A 22,330-nucleotide genomic window follows, 5' to 3' on the forward strand; every position below is an offset into this window, starting at 1 on the left:
GTGAGAGTTTCAGAAAGTGAGAGATTTTGGGAGAGTTTTCCCATTCTTTTTAAAGCAGCAATCAATGACACTGCAAAACCAGGATGATTTTGCCATGTAGTTGATTGCTGCTTTAAAAAACATGGGAAAACTCTCCCAAAATCTCTCACTTTCTGAAACTCTCACCCTATTACATTTGGCCCTCTGGCCCTCTGCGTGATGCATGTAACATACAGGTTTTAGTAATTTTAGCACATGCGCAGTTGCATAAAATCACTCAACTATTGTCCACTATCTGATATAATTCAGGGACATATAATACAATGTACATGTTTTCTATATGCTAACAAATATATAATTATATATTCATGTATCTGTTTTAAAAATGTTTATATAATTGTTATAGTAATACATTTATTTTATTGTGATTATTGTGAAAAATTACCAGATTACATATATAACATTTATTTATCTAAAACCGAATCCTAGATGATATTGGATGCATCATTAATGGGTGCTTTTTCTATCTTTTCCCTGTTTTACACTATTATGTGTAGTCATTAATAAGGAAACTCTTTGCATTGTGATCAGCTTTACTGCTTTCTAGTTTACTGTTAAACAATAGATATCAGACAATATACAATGGAAGAAAACCTTTTTGTCTTGCACAAGATCTGGAAGTACTGCAATATCAGGTCAATGCGTGGAGTGGACAGAGCAACAGGTCAATACGTGGAGTGGACAGAGCAAGCTCTTCTTCCATCTCCATCTCCCTGTTCTAAAGATCCATTTAATATATGGCCCCCAGATAGCGGCGTATCAGATATTGATCTGATAAGAACAGATACTACACTTGATCTTAGCCAAAAGGCCGAGAATTGCTGGAAGAAAGCTTTTACAGAAGGTTAAACGATGGTTAGGTTTTATGATAGCGGACACTATACAATTATTATCACTTCATCCCGATGTCTATACAGCAAAGCCAAGATGCTTTAGGTTTAGCTGTATATGGGAGGCTGTTATTATCTTGTAATTTTAACATATAACTTTAAATCTAAATGTATTATTTTATTTTGTTACAGTATGTAGAGCATGTGTGTAAAAGTTATGTGCTCTTTAAGTATATTTTTTATTTACTGTAATCTTATTATATATTTATCTGTACCATAAGCAATCCATTATAGTTTTACAAGGTACAATATCACAGTGTGTGTCACTGCAGTTATTATTATTGTTATTATTATTAATAATAATAAAAATAATAATAATAGTAACCTTATAATGTACCAATATATTACACACAGACAGGGGCAGATTTAGTGGTCAGGCCACACCTAGGTACCCTACTGACTGCCCCTCATCACTGCCCTCTTAATTTTTAGGCCAGCCTGGATGCCTCATGACGGTACTTATGTAGTATCTGGGCTGCCGATCTTTTGATTGTATGCCTTAAGTTAAGGCATACAATCAGATGCGATGCGATGTGATATCGCATCGCATCGCATGCGACCATCGGATGCGATGACCCGATTTTTCCATAGGAATCAATGTTAAAATGGATTGAGTCCATTTTAACATGGAATTCAATGGGAAAAAGGGGTCCTTTTCATACCCCTACTATCCAAGTGGGCATGGAGTTGGATATAAACCTGTGGCGAGCGTAGCGAGCCACCGAGCCCGAAGCGTGGCGAGCGAAGCAAGCCCCGCGAGGGGACGGTATTCTGTGTCCCCTCGCGGGGCTCGCTACGCTCGCCACGCTTCGGGCTCGGTGGCTCGCTACGCTCGCCACAGGTTTATATCCAACTCCATGCCCACTTGGATAGTAGGGGTATGAAAAGGACCCCTTTTTCCCATTGGATTCCATGTTAAAATGGACTCAGTCCATTTTAACATTGATTCCTATGGAAAAATCGGGTCATCGCATCGCATCACATCCGATGGTCGCATGCGATGCGATGCGATGTACCCGATTTAGAAATCGGCAGCCCAGATACTACATAAGTACCCTCATGACTACTAAAGCCTCATGCAGTGGCGTAACTAGAAATGTAGCTCCCCCTGCCAAAATAATTCTGCCCCCCCCCAACAGTCCATGTTGGTGGTGTCACAGGCGGGTGATGGTGACTCTGCACGGCAATGTAATGGGGAGACTCCAGGCAGTGTGTTTATACATGAGGGTGCAGGGCAGGAAGCGGATGGAGCTTCCTGCCTGCAGATGAGCGGTGGTCACGGTTCTCCAGTCTCACTGAGGCTGCCTGTGTGACAGCCCGCAGCTCCGGGCTGTCACACAGGCAGCCTCAGTGAGACTGGAGAACCGTGACCATGCGCCCCGGAGGTGCCGGCTCCCCCCGCCACCGCTGGGGCTGCGGAGTGGTAGCTACGCCACCGGCCTCATCCCACTGCTGCCTCCCAGACCACAATTTGCTGTCCATTGTCCCACTCCCATCAGTTGTAAAATAAAATATAAAACAACTAAGTCCAAGGGCCAGATGTACTAAACTCGGTGATAAAATAGAGAGTGATAAAAAAAAGCAAATCAGCTCCTATCTGCCATGTTACAGGCTGAGTCTGAAAAATGTCAGTTAGGGGCTGATTGGTTGATGGCTTATCAGTCTCAATTTTATCACTGTTCAAGGCTTAGTACAGTAAATGACAACTTCTGAACAGTGCAACCCCCCCCCCCCCCCAAAAAAAAAAAAATCACCTGGCCTTAGCAAAGTTGAGGAAAAATACTGCCAATATTACAAAGATATAGAAAAATGTACTAAATTGCAAACTATTTAGGTCCTGCTTAAAGTAACAATAATTCCTAATAAGGAATCACTTATCAACATCTCAAGTTCCAGCTTTTGCCAACAGTAATCCACTTTATACAACATCACAGAAAACTCTGTACATATCATTTAAAGTGGAATTAACGTCACACAGAATTACGATGTTTAAAAGGTAATCTGGATGTTTCCAGCCAGGGATATAACCATTATTGTATGTATGCGCGGCCGCGGATTCAGAATGACTGAGATATGGATTAGACTTCATCTTTTTTCTTTTTGGTTCTAAATAAATGAAATAACCAACTGCAATTGGTTCTGTAATCCTTTCCTGTTCATCATTTGACCGTATGAAAGAAGCCTCAATTTATCTTTCTCAAAGGTTTGATAAATCTCACCCTAATATGATACAATACTGCAAAAATATTTACAAATATTGAAAAAAAAAATGTATATTAAATAAATGTAATTATTTTATTTATTTGTATTCTCGCTAAAAACAACTATTTTAAGATAAGAGCATTTGCTGCAGTGTATAAAGCATATTGTGGTGTTATGTTTTTAGTTTCAGTGTTTCTCACATGCAATTGATTTCTTTAAATACTTATGTTAAAGTAATGTGCTAACTTTGGGCTTGGTAAAGGTTCCAGTGACACAGTCTGTTTTGGTGCAATGAAGACATATGCAAGCACTATCAGACCACCTAAACAATATTGTAATAAAATTCCAAACACTGACAGCAGTTTTAATTTAATGTTCACATAAAAACTAGAGAAGTGTGCCGGACCATTTTTGCAGTTTTTCATTGTCCACTTTTGGTTTTACCTAAATACCATGACTTTTTCAAAAAAATTACAAAAATACTGAAATCACATATTTTGGGCATTTTTGCTCCATTACAGTATCCCTTTTCCAAATTCTCAGGACCAGAAGAATTTTGGATAACGGATTATTCTGTATTTCAGAATATTTTTATATTTCATTGAGGTATCTTGATGTATCTTGCATTTATGTTGCACAAAGACATCAAACACATTAAATAAAACAAGGTTTCAAAACACGAATCAAAGTTTGTGTACAATCTCAGGCACTGAATTTAAATGCTAAGCAATCAATTTCTTGCACATATTTAATGCCAGTGACATAGCATGTCCCCAGTAGTGCATAGCCATCAGTTCCAAGTATTTTCCATCCAAAGCCCCAGGCAGCCATCTTGGGCACAGTTTCAGTGTGTGAGATAAGCCATACAAGTTGTAAAATATATTCACTAGGTGAATAGATCCACTTGTTATTACACTGGGCAGGGTGTGCAATTATAAGAATTAGAACAAAAACTAGTTAAAATCCCATCAATTCACTTTTTATTTTCACTTTCAGCTGTGACAGATTTTATCCCACAAACTCTCCGCCCAATCCCCCAGTCTCTATCTGCTCCTACCCCCAAGCTGTCTTGACAGCTCCCTCTCTGCACATTCTGCAAGCTTGAAACCAATCAGTGCCATTGCAAAAATTTCTTTCACTTTCTGTTATGACATCTTTTAGCACACAGAGGATTCATTTTGTCCATCGAGTGTCCCCTAGGCTAAATACCCCTCACCTCTACGAGGTATATTTATTTTTCTGATTAAATGGTTCTATGAAAACACGTATAATGAATGATTATTTGGTGCACATTTTCTTTAGAATTTGTTTTAGTGCTTTTATAATTGAAAGCAAAAACGTATTTGTATTTAAAATTAGAATAACACCTTTAGATTTATGAGGCATCCATCTTTAAAAAAAAAAAAAAATCACAAGTAGACGTTGTCAGTACCGAAACCTGCACAGCAGCCTTGTCATTGGCAAAAGTCACCACAGTGAAAGATGATTGTTTATACAGAAAGGTAATCCATTCAACCATTTTTTTTTCATCTTGAACACATTCATCTTCCTGTGTACGCATTATGTCAGGCATAAGTCACAGAAGAGGAACGACCTCAGAAAATGAAGACATGTTGACCAGGTGGTGAATTCTTTCAGTGTACTAGATGCAAGTTGCACGTAATGTTCTTTCAGTGTACTGGATTCAAGTTGCATGCCATTGTGTTCCCATGAGGAAAAGCAGAAATGCAAAGATATCAAAACAAAAGGTCAAAGATGTTTCCAACAGTCAAGTGGAAATATGGTCACAGTTATTTACCAGTTTTCATTGTTTAGAAATTCTTAAATCTAAATCTAAAATAGAGTTGTTGTAATTAACTGTTGCAATTAAATTCATAAATGTAATTATATTTATTGTTAATAACTTAATTTGGTGGTAATAATTTAGTCTGAAATAAGTCAAAGAGGTTTGGTTTATGTTAAAATTGTTGCAAATGACAACATGTTGAGACAGAATTACTGTAGTTACAATGTTGCCTCCACAATGAGGTCTGTATACTGAGATTCCTTTGAAGAGACACAAATTGGATTTAATGATATTAATGAGATTTAATGTGATAGTAATTGCAGTGTTTATAATGCTGAATGACTGACAAGATGGGTAAGTAGGACTGACAAGTATGACATGACAAGATGAGGTAGACTTGGTGCAGTTGGTCAACTTAACAAATGTAGCAGCAATTGAAACTGACATTCCCTTTTTAAGTATAGAGAATACAGTTTGGAGTGTCTATAATTCTGTATACATAGTGTACATAGTGATTGCAGAGCATCTGTTATATTTATTGAGATAATATGATCACATCCAGAAGGGCACCCCTGCAAGTCTCCCAAAGCATCCCGGTATCAGGACTCATGATAGATTGGCTCTAGGTCGACAGTCATTAGATAGACCACTAATGGGCGACAGTGTGTAGTCAACACCTTTAACCCCTTCCCGACCGGGCGTTTTTTGTTAACTTTTCTTTTTTTTTCCTCCTCGCGTTCAAATAAGCGTAACTTTTTTAATTTTCCGGCTATATAGACACATGAGGGCTTTTTTTTTGCGGGACAAGTTGTACTTTTTAATGGTAATATTTACTATACCGTATAATATTCTGGGGAATCAGGAAATAATTCAATGTGGGGTAAAAAGGAAAAAAAACTCAATTCCACAATTTTGCCCTGGTTACGGTTTTTTTGGAGTTCATAGTTCGTTTAAAATGATGGGTTATCTTTATTCTATGGGTCGTTACGATTCCGGTGATACCAAACTTATATAGTTTTCGTTACGTTTTACCACTAAAAAAAAAAATAGAAAATTTTACGGTTTTTCTAATTTGCGTCGCGTCGCCATGTTCTGCGGCTTATAACTTTTTTATTTTTCCACCTACGGACTTGGGTGAGGGCTCATTTTTTGCGGGCTGAAGTGTAGTTTTAATTAATACCATTATGGGATATGTGCGACTTTCTGATCTCTTTTAGTTACATTTTTTTGGGTAGGCGATGCGACCAAAAAACGTAGTTTTGGCGTTGGGAATTTTTTTCCGTTTACGCCTTTAACCATGCGGGATAACTAATGTTATATTTTAATAGATCGGACTTTTAGGAACGCGGCGATACCAAATATGTTTTTTTTTTTTTTTTTTTATTTGTGAAATGGGGAAAGGGGGGTGATTTGAACTTTTAATATTTTTTTATTTTTATTTTTTTAACTTTTTTTTATTTTTTTTTAACTTTTACTACAAGGCCCCCTAGTGTACTTGACCACTAGGGGGCGCGATCGCCTGTACTAGGTTCAGCCATAGAGCTCTATGGCTGAACATAGTGATTTTCAGCACTTCCTATTACATCCTGCCTCAGGCAGGATGTAATAGGAATGCTGACATGGCCAACACAGGGGTCTACATTAGACCCCTGGCTGCCATGGCAACCGATCGGCACCCTCCGATCTCGCCGCGGGGGGCCCCGATCGGCACCGGAGGGGGGCGCCCCCCCTCCGATCGGCTATTTAAGCACTGCGGGCGCTTTGCCCGCGGTGCTTAAAGGGTTAAACGGCCACGATCGGCGAACTCGCCGCTCGTGGTCGTGAGAGCAGGTACCTGGCTGTAATATACAGCCATTACCTGCTCTCTTTCAAGCCAGCTCACTCCGTGAGCTGGCTTGATTCCCCCGCAACCATCATATGACGTACATGTACGTCATATGTCGGGAAGGGGTCAAATGGACGAAATACTCTAGGTCAACATTGACAGACTGTCAACACAAACAAAAGATCAACACAGACATGACATGGTCGACACACGTTTTTCATGTTTTTCTGGTTTAGACCGACTTGGTTCATTCTTTACCATCCAAGTGGACATAGAATGCCGAGCATAGCATGGCGAGTGCCACGTGCTATGCCAGGGGAAGCATTACTTACACTTATACGGAGTCCATGTCAACATGGACACCCCCCAAAAATTTGAAACCTGTGTTGACATTTTCAATGTCGACCATGTCTATGTCGACATTTTGCTTGTGTCAACCTTCTGTCAATGTCAACCTTGAGTATGTTGCACATTTAAAGGTGTCAGCCTACCCTCCTTCGACCTAATGACTGTCAACCAAGAGTCAATCTATCATTATACCATAACCAGGCACCCCAGGGTGCCACAGCATACAGTTTGGAAACCACTATAGTGACCCCCGGGAGGGGTCACATGCGATTAGGCACTTCATGTACCAAGTTTTGCATGTGATGAATCACATGCGACACTTAAGGTGCCCATACACCTACAGATTTATCTTCAGATCTGGCTGGTTGGAACAAACACCTGGTAATATCTGAGTGACAGTTTGTCAGTTTTCCAGCATTTCCAAGAAAATGGTCAACTGCCATTTGCTCTCATCCATAACCATGTTTTTGTTCCAACCAACCAGATCTGAAGATAAATCTGCATGTGTATGGCCACCTTAAGAGTCTGAGTTATCATCATCCACATCCTCAATATCATCTCAATCTGCTATTTAATAATTGACTACATCACATGTATTAATTATCGCAGGCAGAGACAGAGCCACTCCGAAACCTAATCATTTTTTATCCACTAAAAATTCTCCAATTATGAGCTGCACATGTGCCACCGCTGACATCGCAACCACTGCCACCACCTCATGAACCCCTCCTTGTTGCGATGACCCCCTACATGCACTGAAAACTACCAACCCCTACTCATACTTATGAACAGGGCGCAACCCACTCAGCAGCTCCTGCAAAGCAGGGAGGCGCCATGCTGAAAAGGCGCCGTCTCCCTCCCTGCTCTGCTAAAGCTGCCTCAGCCCTCACTGTCACTGCCTCCTGCACGCCGCCCGCAGCACCTGTCTGACAGCGGGCGGGCGGCAGTATAAAGAGCTGCTCCCTGCACTGCGAGTGCACACAGCCTGCAAACCGCCCGCAATGCCTGTCTGACAGACGGCCACAGTATGGAGAGGCTGAGCAGCTCCCTGCACCGCCCACACACTGTCCTGTGACCTGCCCCCTCTTCCTCATGGACACTTGCATGTTTATAACAATTTTTTAAATAATTGTAGATTTTTTTATATTAATTTAGACACTTTTTAAATAATGGGCTGGGTTATGTGAGTAAAGGTGGCCATACACGCTGCAATAGCAGCTTGCGATGCGATGTGCGCTCCTGCGGGCATCGCACAGTACAAAAAGTATGTGTTGCACATACTTTTTGTACTGCTTTCGGATCGCATCGCACACACATTGCATGCATGCAGTGCGATGCGATCTAGCCCATAACGTATGCGATTCTCGCAGCGTGTATGGGCACCTTTAGTGCCTGCAACATTTTGCAGACACAGCACTGAGATGGTGTATGCATACATGTACATGCACCCGAGATCCTCCATAGGATCGCATGTTGCTTACACTCCCACAATCGGGCTGCAGCTTGTTGCAATGGCAATGTGAAAGGGCGCAAAATGTATGGTTTGCAGGAGGGCGCCGGATACCCTAGCACCGGCCCTGCTTATGAACACCTGGCATTGGCTTGGAGCAGGGGAATACTCAGCGTTTTATGGATGTACTGTATCCATGAAAACGCTGAGCGGACACTGAAGGAAATAAAAGTAAGTCTAGATGGCCGGCGACCATCCAATGATTTCCCTTCCCTACAGCCACATGCACAGGGATGTGTTTGCGTATATCCCCTCGCATGTTATCGAGAGGATTCAGCGGTGGGGGGGGCAGGTGATCGGCCGAGTGGCGGGTGGCGTTAAGCATCTCGCCAAGAAGGGAACGACCACTGCTTAGCAAGCGTCCTGAATTAGGCCCATTATGTAATATTGTAGGACTGCCTGTACCCATTATGCAACACAGTACCACCAATTCACATTATGACATACAGAACTACGGACTCACCGGTTGCCCTAGCATGCCATGGTGACGGTTTTGTTGCGCCACTTTTGGATGGAACCAGATGGAACCATGCCATCCACCAAGAAAGGGACGCCCTTATATGTAAAATGCTTGTGTGTCTCATTTCTGTGAAAATTGGCTCCAACTCTACAGTACAATACAAGCTCAGGCAAATGAGCCATGTAAAGTCTGGGTCTCCTAGGCAAAAATTAACTGCGGCCTGCAGTTCCCATACCCAATCAGTGGCGTAACTATAATATATGCACCCCCCCAGTAAAGTTAGCAACCCTCCCCCCGACCGCCCATGCACACCCGTGCCTTACCCCTCTGCTGAGCAGTAGGGACCCGCAGATCTTGTTTGCTGTGTGTTCCCGCTTGCCCTCCTGGCTTCTGCTGCTATGAAAACGGACCATCACAAAATGTCCACCCCCATACAGCAGACAGTTTCAGAGAAATGTCTGCTGTATGGGGGCAGACATTTCATGATGGTCCAATATCCAAAGCAGCAGAATCCAGTAGGGGAGCTGGGACCGCAGCGCAGACAAGAAAATCTGCGGGTCCCGGCCGCAGGACAGACGCGGCGGCAGCTTTACAATAGCCCCGCAGACCCCTGACGCCAGCACTTACACAGCGCCTGCACGCTACCGCGGGATCTGCAATGCTATTGTTATGCCTTTGTACTGGATGCTGAATACTGTGAAAACAAATCCAGAATGGGACGCTCTTGTGTCTGAGACACCAGCATATCATTCTCAAATGTCACCATCTGAATGGGAAGCACTCTTTACATAGACTTGTCAGCACTAGCTGCTATCAACAGGTGGTGTCGGCTAGTGGAGACCCATGTTCGATTCTTACATTGAGATTTTTTTTGCCCCCAGTTCATATTATGCCACACTGTAGTGCCTGCAATTGAAATTGTGCCACATTACAGTGCCCAGTTCATATTATGTTACAGTATAATGCCCCCTAGGTGCAGGGGCATATATTTTAGGCTCAATGACAGCAGTTTGTACGGGCCCCTATATATAACCCAATGGTGAAAAATGTATATAATACATGTAACTTTAAAAGGGAAGGTGGGCCCTTCTTCGCTCTGGGCCCTTCTTAGCTCTGGGCCCAATAGCATTTTCACTGCCTGTGAAAGACATGCCCTTGTTTGCAGAACTTTCAACACTAATGTCCGTTGTATGTGCTTTAGCATGGTAGAGTTGGTTCCGGTTGATAAAGCTACAGTTTCTAGACAGACAGTCATGTGGTCGACAAGTAGTAGTAGTAGTAGTACGTTTATTTATAAGGCGCCGCAAAGTGTCCGCAGCGCCGTACATAGCAAACAAAAAAACAAATTACAAGGTAACGTACAGGGTGTGTTGAAAAATACAGTATAAATAGGGGTATAGCTGGTAGAACTAAAATCAGCATCAGTTCAGAAGTAGGTGTCACAATTGTCGAGGAGACTGAAGATGAAGTAGAGGAAGGGAAGAACAGGACAGGAGCACAGTTGAGGTAAAGAGGTAGGGTGAGTACGTGAGGAAGGAGGACCCTACTCATTAGAGTTAACATACTAAAAATAGGTGGGTGGACGAACAAAAAACAATAGGATAAGTAGGAACGGAGGGAGGATAGGAGGATCAAAAGAGGTTAGGAGGAGGGATAGGCTAGTCGAAAAAAGTGGGTTTTGAGGGAGCGCTTGAAGGAGGTAAGAGAATCAGAAAGCATGATGGGTGGCGGGAGGTTGTTCCAGTGCAGGGGGGCAGCGCGAGAGAAGTCTTGGACATGGGAGTGGGAGGAGGTGATTAGGTGAGAGGTCAGTCGGCGGTCAGCGATGGAGCGAAGAGGACGGGAGGGAGTGTGGATAGAGACCAGTGAAGAGAGGTAAGGAGCGGTGGAGGAGGAGAGAGCCTTGTAGGTGGTGGTGAGGAGTTTAAAGAGAACTCGGAAAGGAATGGGGAGCCAGTGAAGAGATAGACAGAGGGGGGAGGCGGAGGTAGAGTGGCGGGAGAGGAAGATGAGCCTAGCAGCAGCGTTAAGAATGGATTGGAGAGGTGCGAGGTGAGTGAGAGGTAGCCCAGAGAGAAGGATGTTGCAGTAGTCAAGTCGGGAGATGACAAGAGAGTGAATGAGAATTTTGGTCGCGTCAGTGGAGAGGAATGGTCTGATGCGTGAGATGTTGCATAGGTGAAAGCGGCAAGACTGTGAGAGAGCACGAATGTGGGGGGTGAAAGAGAGGGAGGAGTCAATGATGACACAGAGGCAGCGCGTTTGGTCGGTGGACGTGATCTCGGTTTCACCAATGCTGATAGAGATAGTGGAGAAGAGGGGATGTTCGGGGAATGGAAGATTAGAAGTTCAGTTTTAGCCATGTTTAGTTTCAGGAAGCGTTGGGTCATCCAGGCTGAGATGGCCGTGAGGCATTCTGAGACCTTGGACAGGAGTGATGGGGATAAGTCTGGGGAGGAGAGATAGATTAGGGTATCATCTGCATAAAGGTGGTAATGAAAACCATAGGAGCTGATGAGGGTGCCCAGAGAGGTGGTGTAGAGGGAGAAGAGGAGAGGGCCAAGGACTGACCCTTGGGGAACACCGACTGGCTGCGGGGTAGTAGGATAGGAGGAGCTCGGAGTGGAGACTGAGAAGGAGCAATCGGAGAGGTATGAGGTGAACCAGGAGAAGACCGTGCCAGTGATGCCAAAGGAGCGGACAAGGTGAAAAGGTCAACATGAAATAGGTCAACATGCAACAGGTTGACATGAAAAAGGTAGACACATGAGAGTTTCACAATTATTGGGGGGGGGGGGGGGCGTCTGCATATTTTACCATCCATGTCGACTACAATTGGGAACGAGGGGTATACACAAAGTAGTGAGCCATGTGAGAGTACACGATACACTAGCTACGGGTCCATTTCAACAGATGTCAACATTGAAAAAAACAAATGTGAGAAATTAATGTCTACCTTTTAGTGGGCAAACTTTTTTCATGTTGACCTTTTGACCATGTCATCATTTTGACCATGTTGACATTTTGGTTTTGATCTATTGACTGTTCATCTAATAACCCACACCCCAGTAGAATTTATTACAGACATGCCTGTAGCATTCCTGTTTGAAACCTGTAGGACACATGCAAGGTTTTTATGTTTTGCTATTATGAATAATTCATATGGAAAGTTCTCTCTCCGACCCTCCTTGAAGTAGGGTATGAACGGTGATTTATGGTTCTACTAACAGAAAAGAATTTGGTTCTCATTCTTGTAGATCTGTTCAGATTGCATCTTAATGAGGCAATTATAAAATCATAGTAAGAAGGGAGTATAGGTATTACAACTTCGCAATGAACAAAACCTTTTATTGTGGTAAGAAATATTTAACACTGACCTTACAGTATTTACAACATTTATTTTAAAAAGTTAACGAACACAGAAAATATGCTGATTATACACAAGCCTGGAGACGCCGTGGGTCAGCTGATTATACACAAACTTGGGGACGGCGTGGGTCAGCTGATTATACATAAACCTGGGGACGCCGTGGGTCAGCTGATTATACACAAACTTGGGGATGGTGTGGGTCAGCTGATTATACACAAACCTGGGGACACCGTGGGTCAGCTGATTATACATAAACCTGGGGATGGTGTGGGTCAGCTGATTATACACAAACCTGGGGACACCGTGGGTCAGCTGATTATACATAAACCTGGGGATGGTGTGGGTTAGCTGATTATACACAAACCTGGGACGGCGTGGGTCAGCTGATTATACACAAACTTGGGGACGGCGTGGGTCAGCTGATTATACACAAACTTGGGGACGGCGTGGGTCAGCTGATTATACACAAACCTGGGAATGGTGTGGGTCAGCTGATTATACACAAACCTGGGGACACCGTGGGTCAGCTGATTATACATAAACCTGGGGACGGCGTGGGTCAGCTGATTATACACAAACCTGGGGACACCGTGGGTCAGCTGATTATACATAAACCTGGGGACGGCGTGGGTCAGCTGATTATACACAAACCTGGGGACACCGTGGGTCAGCTGATTATACATAAACCTGGGGACGGCGTGGGTCAGCTGATTATACATAAACCTGGGGATGGTGTGGGTCAGCTGATTATACACAAACCTGGGGACACCGTGGGTCAGCTGATTATACATAAACCTGGGGATGGTGTGGGTCAGCTGATTATACACAAACCTGGGGATGGTGTGGGTCAGCTGATTATACACAAACCTGGGGACGGCATGGGTCAGCTGATGATACACAAACCTGGGGACGGCGTGGGTCAGCTGATTATACACAAACCTGGTGACGGCGTGGGTCAGCTGATTATACACAAACCTGGGACGGCGTGGGTCAGCTGATTATACACAAACCTGGGGACGGCTTGGGCCAGCTGATTATACACAAACCTGGGGACGGCGTGGGTCAGCTGATTATACACAAACCTGGGGACGGCGTGGGTCAGCTGATTATACACAAACCTGGGGACGGCGTGGGTCAGCTGATTATACACAAACCTGGGGACGGCGTGGGTCAGCTGATTATACACAAACCTGGGGACGGCGTGGGTCAGCTGATTATATACAAACCTGGGGACGGCGTGGGTCAGCTGATTATACACAAACCTGGGGACGGCGTAAGTCAGCTGATTATACACAAACCTGGGGACGGCGTGGGTCAGCTGATTATACACAAACCTGGGGACGGTGTGGGTCAGCTGATTATACACAAACAGTTGTAACATTTGCAGAGAGATTTAAATGAGTTATTTTGTTTCTGTGCAGGAAAAATATTGGCTGCTTTATTTCTACACCGCAATATACTGTAGATCTCACTTTGACGTAAACCCCCACCTAAATTTAATTCTGTCTGCATAAGTTACATCTGCTCCACCTGCAGGGCACATGGTTTTGTCCATTTGAGAAGGAATTTGCCTTTGCGAGTGAACCGGAATAAGGGACTATATCCTTAAAGGAGTCCTCAAACTTATCAAAGTTTGCTTTTCTGAAATTTAAGGACCTAATTGCTCCGATATAATTATCTTTGTTAAAATTTTAATCAAATGTGATCATATTGTGAGCACTGTTCCCTAATGTCTCTCTTATAGGCCCTTATTCTGATCGGTGCGGATATTCCCGCATTCTTACGGAGCGGTCCGCACGCCACGGTGTTTTGCCGCGTGCGGCCATCGTCCGTAGAAACGCCCACGTGTCCTCCGCATTCGGACGGACTCACTCTTTAAGAACAGGGCGTGTTTACGGACGACATACAAAGCATGCGTGTGCGGGAGAAACACTCCGATTCGGCACGGTATTACAGAGTATTACAGAGTATGCTCGGGAATACCGCATCCGAACGGGAGCCAAGCGGTGCTACCGCACGTAAGCGGAGTATTTACGCCAAACAACCCACTATGAAGTAACACATGTGTATTGCTAGTATTAATATTCTGTCATGTCCATTGTTAGCAGTTTGAAAGTGTCTGACAAGTACAGCATATGTGGGGGACTAGTAAGGTTTCCTTGAAGCAGCAATGGTTTCAATTAAAGCACTGACAAGCGGCCTATTAGTGAGTAATGAGTAAAGGAGTAGATTCTATTGGGTTCAGGTGTTAATGGTTGTAGTCATTAGGCGTACGTTCGCCTACCGCATGAACGAGTGGTGTCCGCAAAGCAATAGTACACTTGTGGACACCGCACATTTCTGCCCTTTTTGATCGCGTGCATTCGGAGTGGTTTCCGAATGTACGCCCCCCAACATAAGTGTACTCCCCCGTGTCCGCCCATGTTTCCGCCCCGTTTTGCCCACTTTGAAACTACGCCCATGTGTCATTCCGCATGACGCCCATAATACGCCCCTATTTCCCGACTGATAGCGGTGAACAGTTTTGGACGGGATTTGCCCGAACTGGTACCGAGTCAAGGCGTGGCACATGCGCGTAGCGTTCGCCACGCATGCGCAGACGCCGTAAAGACGCGATCCGTAAGTACGCGGTAAAGTCCGCGTCAATCAGAATAAGGGCCATAGTTATGTTAGTAAGAATATCCCCATTGTTGCTTATCAAGAGATCCGGGATATTGTTATTTCTGGTTGGACTTTCAATAAATTGATACAAATTTTGGTAATTTAGGGCATCCAATAAAACATTTCCCTTAGCGGTACTACTTAACCTATCTTCCCAAATTATTTCTGATTAGTTAAAGTCACCCATAATAATAATAATGTCCCCTAAGCTGGCCGCTTTTCCCACCTGTAGCAAGAGGTCTAATGTCTCCTCCGTATTTATGTTGGGTGGTTTATAATATGTACCTACTATAATTTATTTTAGCCCCTTTAATATCACCTGTGGTTTCTACCCATACTAATTATACTGACTCCATTGTGCTCTTGTATATGTCTTCCCTTATGTATGGTTTTAAGGATGGTTTAACATATAATCATATATCATATCGGTACTCTTTACCTAGAACGGCGCCCGTCGCGGGCATCGCGGGTACATTTATGCCTGCCCGCGACGCGACCGACGCGATGCCCGCGATTTTCCCATTGAAAACCATGTTAAACCTGAAAAATCGCGTCGGTCGCGTCGCGGCCGGCCATAAACGTACCCGCGATGCCCGCGACGCGATGCTCCCGATTTCCCATAGGAATCAATGTTAAAAGCCGCGATGGACCCGATTTTAGTGTTAAATGCCTCAATCCACCCGATTTGGCCATAGGAATCAATGTTAAATGGGCTACAGAGCCCATTAACCCTTAAATGTCCCCCCAAATTTTTAACGCCAACCCGAAGCGTGGCGAGCGCAGCGAGCCCGCGAGGGGCGGCGGTACGCGTCCTACGACCTTTTCATGCCCTACTATCCACGTCGGCGTGGAGTTGAGAATAGAATAGTGTGGCGAGCGCAGCGAGCCACCGAGCCCGAAGCGTGGCGAGCGCAGCGAGCCCCGCGAGGGGACGCGGATACCTTCACAGGTAAGCGCGTCCCCTCGCGGGCTTCACAGGTGTCCGTGGCCACGCGGACACCTGTGAAGCCCGCGAGGGGACGCGCTTACCTGTGAAGGTATCCGCGTCCCCTCGCGGGGCTCGCTGCGCTCGCCACGCTTCGGGCTCGGTGGCTCGCTGCGCTCGCCACACTATTCTATTCTCAACTCCACGCCGACGTGGATAGTAGGGCATGAAAAGGTCGTAGGACGCGTACCGCCGCCCCTCGCGGGCTCGCTGCGCTCGCCACGCTTCGGGTTGGCGTTGATCGTGGGGTGGCGTTAAAAATTTGGGAGGACATTTAAGGGTTAATTGGGGCTATTTGGGCTCTGTAGCCCATTTAACATTGATTCCTATGGGAAAATCGCGGGCATTGAGGCATTTAACGCTAAAATCGCGGTCAATCAGGCTTTTTAACATTGTTCTCTATGGGAAAATCGCGGTAATCGCGGGTACCCGATTTTGATTTACCCGCGATTTACCCGCGATTTACCCGCGATGCCGCGATTACCGCGATTTTACCCGCGATGCCCGCGATTTCAATCGTGGGCGCCGTTCTAGGTAAAGAGTACCATCATATCATATAATCATCCCACCAAGTTTCGGTAATACCTATGAGATCAAAATCTTCCTCCAAAACTAGGGTCTGTAGTTACCCCATTTTACCAGTTAAACTCCTAGGATTCACATAATGGCATTTCATATCTTGTATTTCCTTTGCCCTTGTTACAGTTGCATAAGGTTCCTGAAACGATAAATCAGAATCATGGACAATATTTGTATTTGGCTGTGTGTATATCATATACCTTTTGTATACCTTGTTCCCTTCTTCCTCCCTTTCCTTTGCTTCCTCCACAATGTAGCTGTCTTTGCCTTCTATTCAATACTCATTTATTGGTTTAAGGTGTCTATACCCTCCCCCCACCTGACTATTTTAAAATCTCCTCAAGCCTTCCCAACATTCTACCCCTGAGCACACCTGCCCCTTCCTCATTCAGGTGCAATCCGTTGTGGCAAAAGAGATGGTGCCTGACTGAGTCCGCCCAGTATTCAAGGAACTCAAATACCTCCCTCCTGTACCAATCTATGAGCCACATGGTAACCATCCTACTCTCCCTCTGTCTCCCTGGGCTAACTCGTGGCACAGGCAATATTTCTGACATTATTACCTTATATGTCCTCGACCTAAGTTTATTGCCTAGATCCCTAAAGTCTTATTTGAGGACATCCCATCTTCCACTGACATTGTCATTTGTGCCAACATGCAACAGGACCGCTGGGTCTTAACCAGCCCCGCCCAATAATCTGTCCATCCGGTCCATGATATGACGTACCCGAACACCTGGGAGACAACAGATTGTACGCCTATTCTGGTCCCGATACCAGATTGTCCTATGAAATGTCCTTAATACTGAATCCCCTACCACGTTGTCTGCCTTGGGCCCATCCTCTCTGAATTACCCTCCCTGCCAGAGGAGGTATTTATTTGGTTGCTAGAGAAACCCTTCCCTGCCAGCTCCTCACTCTAAACCATAGTTTCTTCATCCATTCAGGCGTTCAGGGGTATCTACCCATGCACCTTGGTTTAACCCCTTCCTGGATTTAATTCCTTCTTCAATGTAACTCCACACTTAAACAATGGCAGTTTAACCAAAGGCAGTTGAATTCCCAAGCTCAATAAATGTGTATACCTCCTGCAGTAATATTCTGCTCAGAATTCCTTCAGCTTTATGCCTGAGTAATTAACCTCACCTACAGTACTTGCTCTAATAAGAGAAAAAAGGGAAGAAAAAAACCCACACAAATTTAAACACAGAGAATAAACAATACCCTCAGATTAATTCTACAATGTAATTCATTTTCTGTATGTAACTGGATGTAACTCCACACTTAAAGAATGACATATCATGATTGGCTCACCATGGTCCCTCCTTTTGGCTGTCAGGCCACAAATGATTTGTGTCTGGATCCAAATTTGAAAAGTGGCTTCTCTGTTGATGCTGGGAGCTGATGCCCATTCCTGATCTGGCGACAGGTAGGTCTCCAGCAGGACACCTTTGTACACACATCTATACAATGTGGAGGATTTCCAGAGTAATTATGGTTGGGTAGCAGTGTGGTACCCATGATCACTAGTATGCGCTCTGTATGGTAAAGTGAACATCGAAATCTCTTAATTCCAAAGAAGTCACTAAGAGTTCTGCACTGTATGCTGGTGAGGTAGACCTGTGTTGTGTCTAATTTGAAATATAGTTTGAAATATCTTTTTTTTCTCCATATATTTAATTGTCTGTCATCCAATGTCAGGAGAAGATGTACACCAAGCCTATGGGCTTTGGATGTTACCATTTATCTGTTTTGGCACACTGCTCAAAGATACTGCAGGCTAAAACTTACCGACTCTACCCAAGGTGCAAGCAATCAAATAGCAATCAATGCATTGTGTACTGCCAACAGGATCATTGAGTCTTTACTTAGCCACAGGTTTGTTGAGATTTTTTTCTACTCTGAATAACTCATTTTTCAAGCAGGCTTTCTAGCTGCCAGACCTGAGGACGAGAGAGAATTTCATAAAAGCTTGTTTTGAAAAACGAACCATTAGTCCTGCAAATAACAAAGTAATAACAAAGACTATATTACCGAGCTTTGGTCATTAGTACAAGTGAACAAATGCAGCTATAAATATTTCTATTCAGCTAGGTGTACAAGATGAAGTAAGTGTTCACCTACTTACAAGATTGTAATATTTTCTTCTTATATAGGCAAGCGAGAACAAAAAGCCCAGGTTTTCATCCCTATGTTGGTTCTTGCTTCTTTTACTGATACCCAGGACTGCTTGGCTGTTGATCTATAGTTGCACAGTGAACTCATGTAACCCTTGTAATTTCTATTCAAGTGTGAACGAGTCCATACACCTGAGAAACAGAGATTCCTGCTGGATGATGAGGCAGTGTGGCGTTGAGTTCTCCTGTCCAAACAAATCACAGTAAAGGCTATTGCTGTCCTGCAGGTGTTATTTTAGTAGCACTATCTGTCATTTTTTAGAAATGTTAAATATTGTATTTGTACGTGAGCTATTCCTTATGCACTCAAAGTGCTGCACCTTTGTTCTGTTTAGGCACTTGTGATAGATAGAAGGATGATAGATCGATGTAAAGACATGTGCCTGAATATGTCTTTGGTGATTACAGTATATGTGATTGCTCTGGAAGGGACACATATCATTTAAGCTTAGTGATGATAATACCTAATTATTTGCCATACACAGGTCCAAGGTCCATCTCCAATTCATGTTTATGTCTGTCTGAAAAAACACTGTGATCCATTGTCTGAAATGATATTGTACATACAGGACATCTTGCCTGTTCAGAGGCACACAGAGGTGAATTTAGGAGTCAGGCCAACAGTAGGCACAATATTGTTGGCTTCCATGCCCTGATTGAACCCTCCTGATCCCACCCCTCTGACACCTTTAAGCCCCATACACACGGGGGAGATATATTGCTCAGCCATATATTGCTGAGATGGTCGCTGATGAAAAAGAATCTGCCGGGGGGAGCCCGGCAGTGGTAATCAGCTGGTCGCAGGAGCATGTTCCTGCGACCAGCGATCACTACAGGGGTAAAAACGGGAGCACGCACCCGGCGATATATTGCCGATGCTCACTACCATCGTGGGCAATATGGTCGCTCAGCAACCATATTTCCCGCGATAGTGTACAAAATGGCCCCCGTGTGTACGCACCTTCACAGTGGCCTTCAGCCTCACGTAATGACAGTTTAAAATAACTGCAGAGCTACCAGGCAGCAGTGTAGGTGGTTCTGCATAGACATCACAATACTGTAACTGGTGGCACATGCTCTGCCCCCTTGTCCAGATCCCTCACGTGCCTTGTGGGAAATCTGTCAATTAAAAAAAAAAAAAGGTATACTAACTTACTAAGGGGAATATGTGGCAAAGCTTTGAGAAAGATACTGCGGTGATAAATAAGGTACTAACCTATTTACTAAGGCTGGCAGGGAATGTAATAGCATCCGAGACTGCCGGGGGTGCAGGATGCCAGGCAATTTCTGACGTTTTTTTTTTATAGAAACAATCATGGCTCTGCCTTGTAAATGATTGCTGCTTTAGCGTCAGATTCCATCTGGCATCCCAAACCTCCAGCAGTCTCGGGGAAGAGAGTACCAATCAACCAGTTGCCAGGCCTCTGACAATAATATTCCATGCTCCTAGGTGGGAAGATCTGGCAAAACAGCTCTCACTGATAGCCTTGGAGATGCAGTGTGCTTTTAGCATGGAAACTAGCATGGTAAGTGGTAATACATTTCTTGCACTTTCAATGGCTGGAGATCCGCCTCACACACCTAGTAGATATAGTACCTTTTCTTTCATATAAATGACAGTAAAATTGTTTGTTTTATGATCTCAGTACATATCATGTCAATGCTTTATATATAAATATTATTATTAGTATTATTATATTTGGTGAAATTTCACCTATTTTATTTGTATGGTTTGTTTCAAGATCTAATTATCAATGATAAAGCAATTTCAGCAGTGAGGATTTACTGTGGCTACATCTCTACATTTGCATCATTTTGTAGGAAGTCAGTGGATGCATAGCACCTGTCATGACTGAGGGTTTGTAAACCCAGTGAATAGGTGAGGTCTGTGTGAGTAAAGGGGAAACAGAGATGGAGCAATCCCTTACCAGGGATCGAGCCAGGCCTCAGCAGCAGGGGCCATATCCTGACATCTGGAACACCAGGGACTTGGGGCGAGATGTACTAAGCTTGAAAAGTGATATAATGGAGAGTAATAAACCCCCAACCAATCATCTCCTACCTGTCATTTTTCAAACACACTCTGTGACATGGCACTTACGAGCTGATTGGCTGATGGTTTATCATTCTCCATTTTATCAGTTTTCAAGCTTAGTACATCTGGCCCTTGGTGTGAGTTACTGAATGAAGATGTACTGCTGGATAAACTGGACTGGATTACAGATCTGGCTGGACTGAGTTTGTACCGGATGTGACCGGATTGAGCTGGACACCAGATATGAGTGAACTAGACTGGATAATGGATATGACTAAACCGGACTGGATACAGGATATGACTGGACTGGATAGGATACTAGATATGAGTGGACCAGACTGGATACTGGAAATGACTGGAGGCGCACTGTGAACTGGGTGGAGTACCATTACAATTGGAGACACTGTGAACCGGACTGTGTACCGGTATAACCGCAGGCACTGTGAACCGGTATAACTGGAGACACTGAATCATGATGTGTATAAATGGAAACACTGGAAACCAGGTTGTGTACCGGTATAACTGGAAGCCAGCTGAGTACCAAGAGCAGAGATGTACAGGAACCAGGATAATAAGTATAACCTCCCAGGGAACTCACCTGCTGAGCTCACACTAAGGGGGATATTCAATGTGTCCCGCTATTTCCGACGGGGGAAATAGCGGCTGCTCCCTATTCAATGCTGTCTTTAGCGACAGCATTGAAGCGGGATCAAGGCAGAACGGGCCCGACTTTAGAAGCTGTCGGGCCCGTTATGCCGATAACGGCCGTGGATTGTCGCGATCCCGGCCGCAGATCGACAATCCACTGCCGTTTTTGCGGCCACGCCCCCTTTGCGCCGATCGGCAGGCGGGACATTGAATCCCGCCTGTCGTTCAGCTGTCGGGCTGACCGCAAACAGGCCAGGATCACGCCTGTCGGCAGGGATCGACAGCCGTGATCCTAGATTGAATACCCCCCTAAGGCTATGGGACTTGAGGAACTGGCAGTTTTTGTATCTTAGGTCTCTCTACTTATACCTCTTGGTAATTGGTGACTAGAGTCAGATGATTCAGCGAACACAATATCAGAGAACAAAGGCGGAGTAACTGGCACCTTAAAGTAATGGAACTAAAAATGGGGTTTTCCTTCCCCCTACAATGTTGATATCTGTTGATATAGGTATTCAACTAAGCCAAGGGGTGGGGGAAGACAGTGAGGGGTATGGGCTGTGTATTTTGCCCTGGGTTACTGATTAAATACTGTACAATATAAATAATACATTATAAATGCTTAATAAATACAATATATCATACTTAGTGAAAAAGATGTATTGTTAAAAAAATACTGTTTCTTTTCATTTAATATAGTACAGACTGATCAACATGCAGTGTTTGTGAGTAAGTTATTTGGGACTTGGATATGTTTCAGTTGACGTGTTTTATTGATTTGTCACAGAGAGATTAAATTCTGAAATATTTAGACA

General features: G+C 44.2%; 1 pseudogene; it reads right to left on the reverse strand.

The window, feature by feature from the left end:
- Positions 1 to 637: 637 nt before the first annotated feature.
- On the reverse strand, positions 638 to 862 carry LOC146066041 (U2 spliceosomal RNA; annotated as a pseudogene).
- Positions 863 to 22,330: the final 21,468 nt, after the last annotated feature.

This window comes from Crinia signifera, chromosome 3 (genome assembly GCF_055691185.1).
Source record: "Crinia signifera chromosome 3, ASM5569118v1, whole genome shotgun sequence".
NCBI lineage: Eukaryota > Metazoa > Chordata > Amphibia > Anura > Myobatrachidae > Crinia > Crinia signifera.